The sequence below is a fragment of the Myotis lucifugus genome, unplaced genomic scaffold, assembly GCF_000147115.1.
Source record: "Myotis lucifugus unplaced genomic scaffold, Myoluc2.0 scaffold_651, whole genome shotgun sequence".
NCBI classification, from domain to species: domain Eukaryota; kingdom Metazoa; phylum Chordata; class Mammalia; order Chiroptera; family Vespertilionidae; genus Myotis; species Myotis lucifugus.
Genome location: NW_005871699.1, coordinates 1 through 7,908, shown reverse-complemented (window position 1 = coordinate 7,908; position 7,908 = coordinate 1).

Sequence of the window (7,908 nt, the reverse complement as noted above, 5' to 3'; positions counted from 1 at the left end):
TTAGGAAGTTATCTGGAGTGTGGGAGATGGGAATTCCCTGCTTCGTACACAACACTTAGCCTTTAGTTCTATAATTTGACAGGGATAGGACGAATGAATTAAATTACATGTAGAGCTCAGGTTTCAGGTGTGTTAAACTTTCATGCATCATTGTATCTGAGTGTCTTCTGTGATGGGTTATAAATTAGAAAATTGAAATAAAAACTACTAAACCAAACTGAAAATATTCCCTGTTCACTTGATTTCTTCAATAGAGGGCCTCTAAACTGAAGATTAAGAGAATGCTCTTGGGTGGGGTGGTTGTATGTCAGTAAAGATTCTTGTACATTTTGCCTATTTTATTTTACTGCTACTAAAAGAAAGTGGGAAAAATTATGGGTTGGATGCCAGTGAAAAATGCTTAATAACATTTAGAGGATTTAATAAAGGGACACAAGGTATTAAATCAATCTACTGAACTGTAAGATATAAACCTACCAGGTAGAAATTATAATCTGTCAAATTTTTGCAGACTGTTTATGTTCCTTGGTGATAAGTAATACTAAAGTGAACTACGATTTCCAGGCTTGTGGCCAATAATGAATTACCTGTAGCAGATGTGTGAAATTTTTGAATAGAGCTAATAATTTGCAAAGCAGTTTATTTTATCCTCTGGGAGAAATTGTAAGAGCAATATATACATCTTGAGTCACTTCTCAACAGTTTGGAATAATTATGCTTTTACCTGAAGTAATGAAAAACTTTTCACTATGCTAAAAAAAAATAGTCAATTGTAAAGTGAAGGCTCGAGGAGGCAATTTTTAAATGTGAATGTGTAGAAAGAATGATGAAAAGTGCAGACAAATGTTAAAAGTAAAGTCAGCAGTTTCTGTGCTTCCCCTGCCACAGACGGCTTTCTCTGTGGTCCCCTCAGGACATCTGACATTTGCTTCTGTGTCCCCTTCTAGGATGCTGTGTCCTTGTCTCTTTTTTTTTTTTTTCAAATTTTACTGCTTTTTTTAAAAAAATATTTTTAATTGATTTCAGAGAGGAAGGGAGAGGGAGAGAGAGAGAGAAACATCAATGAAGAGAAAGAATCATTGACCGGCTGCCTCCAGCATGCCCTACATGGGATTGAGCCCACAACCTGGGTATGTGCCCTGACTGGGAATCAAACCCTCTGATTTGAAAATGGGAATTCAGCCAGGTAGCTAGATAATTGCCAAATAACAAAACGGACTACATTTTCACTTCAGGTTGACAGTGGATGAAATATGTATGTTGTGAATTCTGTGAATGTTGGGAGCTGAGAATTGATTCCAGTTAGACTGCAAGCCCTTTTGTTGCTGAGATATTGCAATGCTTCAGGATGCTTCTCAGAGAAGGACTTGGAATGCGATTGATAGTGAATGCTCTTTTACAAAGAGGAAGGGAGAGAAAGAGTTAGAAACATTGATGAGAGAGAAACATTGATCAGCCGCCTCCTGCACACCTCCTACTGGGGATGTGCCCGCAACCCAGATACATGCCCTTGACCGGAATCGAACCTGGGACCTTTCAGTCCGCAGGCCGACACTCTATCCACTGAGCCAAACCGGTTTTAGCCAAACTTTACTTCTTAATCAAACTTTTTTGGGGAGAGGGAGCTACCATTGGTATTTCATCCTTGTGCTGGCTCCAGTCTGTATGGGCTGTGAAGGCTTTCCCTTCTATCCCTCTGTCCTATCCCAGGGGTTAAGGAAAACAGGATTTATCCACACAGTGCAATTTAGAGGTCTGAGCCACAGATGTGTCTGTCTTGCTGAAAGTGAACATGCAGGCAGTGAGAACTGTCATCCATGGACCAAAGCTGCTTTGGCTTAGGCAGTGACTTGGGCATCTGTGAGCCTTGACCCAGCTCTCTCCCTTGTGGATGAGGTCCAGTGTTCACGCCAGAGAAACGGGGGTGGGGGCTGGAGGGGCTGTCGGTGCTGACTCATCACCTCTCCACGCAGTCTCTCCAGATCTGATCTCTTCCTTCCTAGCCCCAGGGACCTTTCTCCTCGGTACCTCTGTTTCCATCTCACCGCCTTCAGTTAAGAAATCTATGTGGGTGTTGTTTTTTTTCAGTCAAGTGATGCAATGGGAGTAGAGAAGGAACAAAGAAATCTGTAACTGGCTGTAACCAATTAATTGTGGACACACTGCACACATCTATTAATCATTGTAGAAACTTAATGCCCTGAACCCTTTGGGACTTGACTTTTGATACTCAGAGCTAAGTTTTCGGACTCAGAGCTATTTATTTTATTTTATTTTTTAAAGTATATTTTATTGATTTTTTACAGTGAGGAAGGGAGAGGGATGGAGAGTTAGAAACATCGATGAGAGAGGAACATCGATCAGCTGCCTCCTGCACACCCCCCACTGGGGATATGTCCGCAACCAAGGTACATGCCCTTGACTGGAATCGAACCCGGGACCCTTCTGTCCGCAGGCCGACGCTCTATCCACTGAGCCAAACCGGTCAGGACTCAGAGCTATTTAAAAGTCATCCTTCCATGATAAGTTTCCAGTCTGTTTTGAAATAAAAAAGGTAATAATTGACTGACTTCTGGGTTATTTCACCACCAACCCCCCCCCCCCTTTTTTTTTTTTTACTGTATTTTACTTCCCCTGAGCTCCTGGGGTTGGGGAAGGGCCATGTTACAATAGATGGTGGTTGGAAATTCAAGTTAATAGTTCACTATAGCATCTACTACTCATTCATTTATGTATCCATTTATGCAACAAATATTTATTGAATTGAGTACCTACTCTATATTTTAAAGTTGGTTTGCAAAGCCCAGCCCCAGCTCCTTCACCTTGAAAGCATCCCTGCCTTCTCTGGCTTTTATTCCACTTTTCTCCTGACTCTTAGAGCCTTTGTAGTTTGTGCCACACAATTTAGCTCTTAATTCTATATTATTTTCTACTAGAGGTCTGATGCATGAAATTTTCCAAGGAATAGGCCTTCCTTCCCCTGGCTGCTGGCTTCATGGCTCTGGCTGCTGGCTTTACGGCCCCAGCATCCAGGCCCTGCCGCCTGCCCACACCTGCCTTGGCCTAGTGCTGCCTGCGGCCTCCGCCACACACCTACCCCCCCCTCCCCGTTCCCTGGTTCTTCAGACCCCCCCCCCCCCATCAATTGCCCTGCAGAGGGTGTCCTGGGCCTCCCTCTGCGGGCGATCATGGGGCGATGGCTGGCCCCCTCCCCCCTACCAATTGCATCGCACCTGCCTTGGCTGGCCTGGTGCCAGTGTGTGCCATAGCGTGGTTGTCCAGACAGTCGTTCTGCTGTTCGGCCGATTGGTCGATTTGCATATTACATTTTTTTTTTAGTTTTTTTTTATTATTAAATCTTTATTGTTCAGATTATTACATTAGTTACTCTTTTTTCCCACCATAACTCCCCTCCACCCAGTTCCAACCCCACCCTCTGCCCTCACTCCCCACCCACTGTCCTCATCCATAGGTGCACGATTATTGTCTAATCTCTTCACTCACCCCCACACCCCTTTCTCCCCGCCCCCCAAGAATAGTCAGTCCATTCCCTTTCTATGTCCCTGATTCTATTACAATCACCAGTTCATCAGATTATTTATTCTCTTGATTTTTAGATTCACTTGTTGATAGATGTGTATTTGTTGTTCATAATTTGTATCTTTACCCTTTTCTTCTTCTTCCTCTTCTTACAGGATACCTTTCAGCATTTCATATAATACTGGTTTGGTGGTGATGAACTCCTTTAGCTTTTTCTTATCTGTGAAGCTCTTTATCTGGCCTTCACTTCTGAATGATAGCTTTGCTGGATAAAGTAGTCTTGGTTGTAGGTTCTTGGTATTCATCACTTTGAATATTTCTTGCCATTCCCTTCTGGCCTGCAAAGTTTCTGTTGAGAAATCAGCTGACAGTCGTATGGGTATTCCCTTGTAGGTAACTGATTTTCTTTCTCTTGCTGCTTTTAGGATTCTCTCTTTGTCTTTTGCTCTTGGCATTTTAATTATGATGTGTTTTGGTGTGGTCCTCTTTGGATTCCTTTTGTTTGGGGTTCTCTGCGCTTCCTGGACTTGGAAGTCTATTCCTTTCACCAGGTAGGGGAAGTTTTCTGTCATTATTTCTTCAAATAGGTTTTCAATATCTTGCTCTCTCTCATCTTCTGGCACCCCTATAATTAGGATGTTGGTACGCTTGAAGCTGTCCCAGAGGCTCCTTACACTATCTTCATATTTTCGGATTCTTTTTTCACTTTGCTTTTCCAATTGGGTGTTTTTTGCTTCTTCGTATTTCAAATCTTTGACTTGATCCTTGCGACCCTCTGGTCTGCTGTTGGGAGTCTGTATAATATTCTTTATTTCAGTCAGTGTATGCTTAATTTCTAATTGGTCCTTTATCACAACATCGAGGGTCTCATTAGATTTCTTGAGGATCTCACTACATTTATCGGCGGTCTTACCAGTCTTTTCGAGGATCTCACTACATTTATCGGCGGTCTCACCAGTCTTTTCGAGGGCCTTACTCAATTTATCGGCGGCTTCTAAACAGTTCTTTAAAGACCTTAAAAGTGTGGTTTTGAACTCTATATCCAACAGTTTGCTTTCCTCCAATTCTGTCGTTTGTGTCCTGTTTCTTTGTCTCGGCATTTTTTATGCTTCGCTGTGTCGATAGAGTGCCTTTCTGTGCTAAGTGTCCCAATTACCTGAGGTAGACACTCTTGGTGCACCCCCTTGTGGGCTTTGTGCACAGTCTTGTTGTGGTTAAGCCTTGATTGTTATAGTTATCACTGTGAGGAATTGACCTCCAGGCCAATTGACTGTGAGAATCAGCTTTGTCTGTGGTGGGAGAACTTCTGTGCTGGAGACACCCCTCTGGGGCTAGACTTGCTTCAATGGGGCTTTGGTGCTCACTGAGTCTGCCCCCTGAGTGTGTTTTTTATGGTTCCATGGAGCTGCAAACTGGATGGTCCCACTCTGACCTCTGGGCTTCCTGGCTCCTGGATCTCTAGGGAGGTGCTAATCTAGCCTTTGCCTGAGGCTATCCAGCAAAAGCCTCCCTGCAGGGCTTGGGCGGGGCGGGTCCCAGGGGATCAACAGGGCGGGGTTAGCAATTATGGCTGCTCTCAGTCTTGCCCTCAGAGGCTCTGCTTCTCAGTGTCCCAGTAATCGCTGCAAGCCCCACGGAGAGAAAGCTGCCCTAGGGTTCTGACCGATGCCAGACAGTCCCGCTTCTCCCGTATGAGTCTGGGTCCTTAGAGACTCGCCCGGAACTGGAGCTCAGAGCCTGAGACTCCCTCCTGATTGAAAACGACAACCGCGCCCTCAGCCGCCAGCCCGCTCCGCATGCACTCCGCACCTTAGTATTTTACTTCAGCACTGCGCCTCCTCTGAGCCTTGGTATGGTTTTCTCTTTCCTTCTAGTTGTAGATCTTCCACTCAGCCAGCCTTCCTGTGGTTCTGGATGATGTCCATTCCGTCTTTTAGTTGTATTTTTGAAGTGGTTGTTCGAGGCAGCAAACTCCCGTGTTTACCTATGCAGCCATCTTGGTTTCCTCTGCATATTACATTTTTATTATTATAGATTATAAGTCATCTCATGTGTGCTATTTTTTCTTCCCACTATATTAGTGCTCATTGAAGTTAAGGACTATGTTTTACATTTCTTTTGTATCTCTCCTGCCCAATGCTTGCTCAGAGGAATTCAAGAAATACTTGGTTGATTTCTCTGTAACTCAGTACTGACATTGGCATGAATTGCATTCCTCCATAGAAACTTCCTGGAACTGAAGAGTGTAGATTTCTTTGACTTTACCAGCTAGTGAAATATGCCATTAAACTTTAAGCGCATGGAGAAGGAAGGAGAGGAAAGGTGGAGAGTGGGAATTAAGATCAAGGGCAGTAGTTCTCAGTTGGAGATGATTTTGCCCTCTAGGTAGGGTTGCCAGATTTAGCAAATAAAAATACAGGTAAATTTGAATTTCAGATAAACAACAAGTAAATTTCTTTTTTTTTTAAAATATATTTTATTGATTTTTTACAGAGAGGAAAGGAGAGAGATAGAGAGTTAGAAACATCGATGAGAGAGAAACATCGATCAGCGGCCTCCTGCACATCTCCCACTGGGGATGTGCCCGCAACCCAGGCACATGCCCCTGAACCGGAATCGAACCCGGGACCCCTCAGTCCGCAGGCCGACGCTCTATCCACTGAGCCAGACCGGTTTCGGCAAATTTCTTAATATAAGTACATTCCAAGTATTGCATTTTGGACATAGGAATAAAAGTTATTTGTTATTTATCTGAAATTCCATTTTAACTGGAAGTTCTATACTTTTATCTGGCAACCCTCCATCCAGGGAATATTTGGCAGTGTCGAGACATTTTTGGTTATTACAACCATGGGCGGGGGGCGGGGGTGTGAGATGCTACTGGCATCTAGTGGGTAGAGGGCATGGACACAGCTAAACACCCTATAGTGCATAGGTCAGCCCCCACAACAGAGAATGATCTGACCCCAAATGTCAAGCATACAAAGTTGAGAAAGTCTGTTCTGTAGGATATAAAGAGCCTATGTCTTATCTTTTGGGCACTGTGGGCAGCGCAGTGCTTCTTACGGATTTATAAAACCATTTGAAACTTGAAATGTGTACACACTCACACACACACACACACACACACACACACACAGTATGGCTTCAAAATAAAAAAAATCTTAGGAAATCAAATGAATAAGTTGAAATGTCTTTAAAACAGAATTTATTGCTGACTAGTCGTCTACAGTTCAATGCATGTAATTATATCATCTCTACATTTTAATATGTTTTATATTATGTAGCACAGTCCTTTAAAAGAATGAGTGTCTGGTTTCATGAAGATTTAAAATAGCCCGGTTGAAGTCAGGCAGCATCCAAAACATTGTTTCTGGATTGGTCCACGGAGGGAGAAGGACGAGCTTTTGAGATATGAAGAACACTGGAATGTAAGATCCACTCGAAGATCATAGTTGAAACATCCAGAGAAGATTTGGGTGGAAACACAAGGCTAATGGGATCATCAAGGACAGAAATTAGAGGCACAGGAGAAAAAACAGAAGAAGCTTTTCTGAATGAGCATGAATACAAAATAATTATGAAGTGCTTAAGTCCGCAAGTCATCTCATGTCACTCCTCTGAGAATGAACCCTTGCAATGACTCTATCTCACTTTAAGGAAAAGCCAAGATTCTTAATGGTGGCCTGGCGGCCCTACTATACCTCACTGCCTTGACCCTCAGTCCTCAATTTCTACCACTTTTCTCTCTTCTTCACATTCTCCAGGCACACTCTTGCTTTAGGGTCTGTATTAGTTATCTATTGTTTTGTTACAAATTACCCAAACGGTAATTAAAACAATAGACATTTATTATCTCACGGAGTTCCTATGGGTCAGGGATCCAGGAGTCCTTAGCTGGGTGGTTCTGGCTCAGGATCTCTCAAAAGGTCAGAGTTAAAATATCAGCCGGGCCCTAACTGGTTTGGCTCAGTGGGTAGAGCGTCAGCCTGCGGACTCAAGGGTCCCGGGTTTGATTCCGGTCAAGGGCATGTACCTTGGTTGTGGGCACATCCCCAGGAGGGGGTGTGCAAGAGGCAGCTGATAGATGTTTCTCTCTCATTGATGTTTCTAACTATCCCTCTCCCTACCTCTCTGTAAAAAATCAATAAAATATATATTTTTTTAAAAATCAGCCAGGGCTGCCATCTATGAAGAAGACTTGATGGGCAGATCTGCTTCCAAACTCCTGGCTGTTGGGCGGAGATCTGTTTTTCACCAGATGAACCTCTCCATAGGCTGCTCCCAATATGGCTTTTCCCAGAGTGAGATGCCAGAGAAAGAGCACCGGAGAGAACACCAATACATGACTTCCCTGACTTAGTCTAA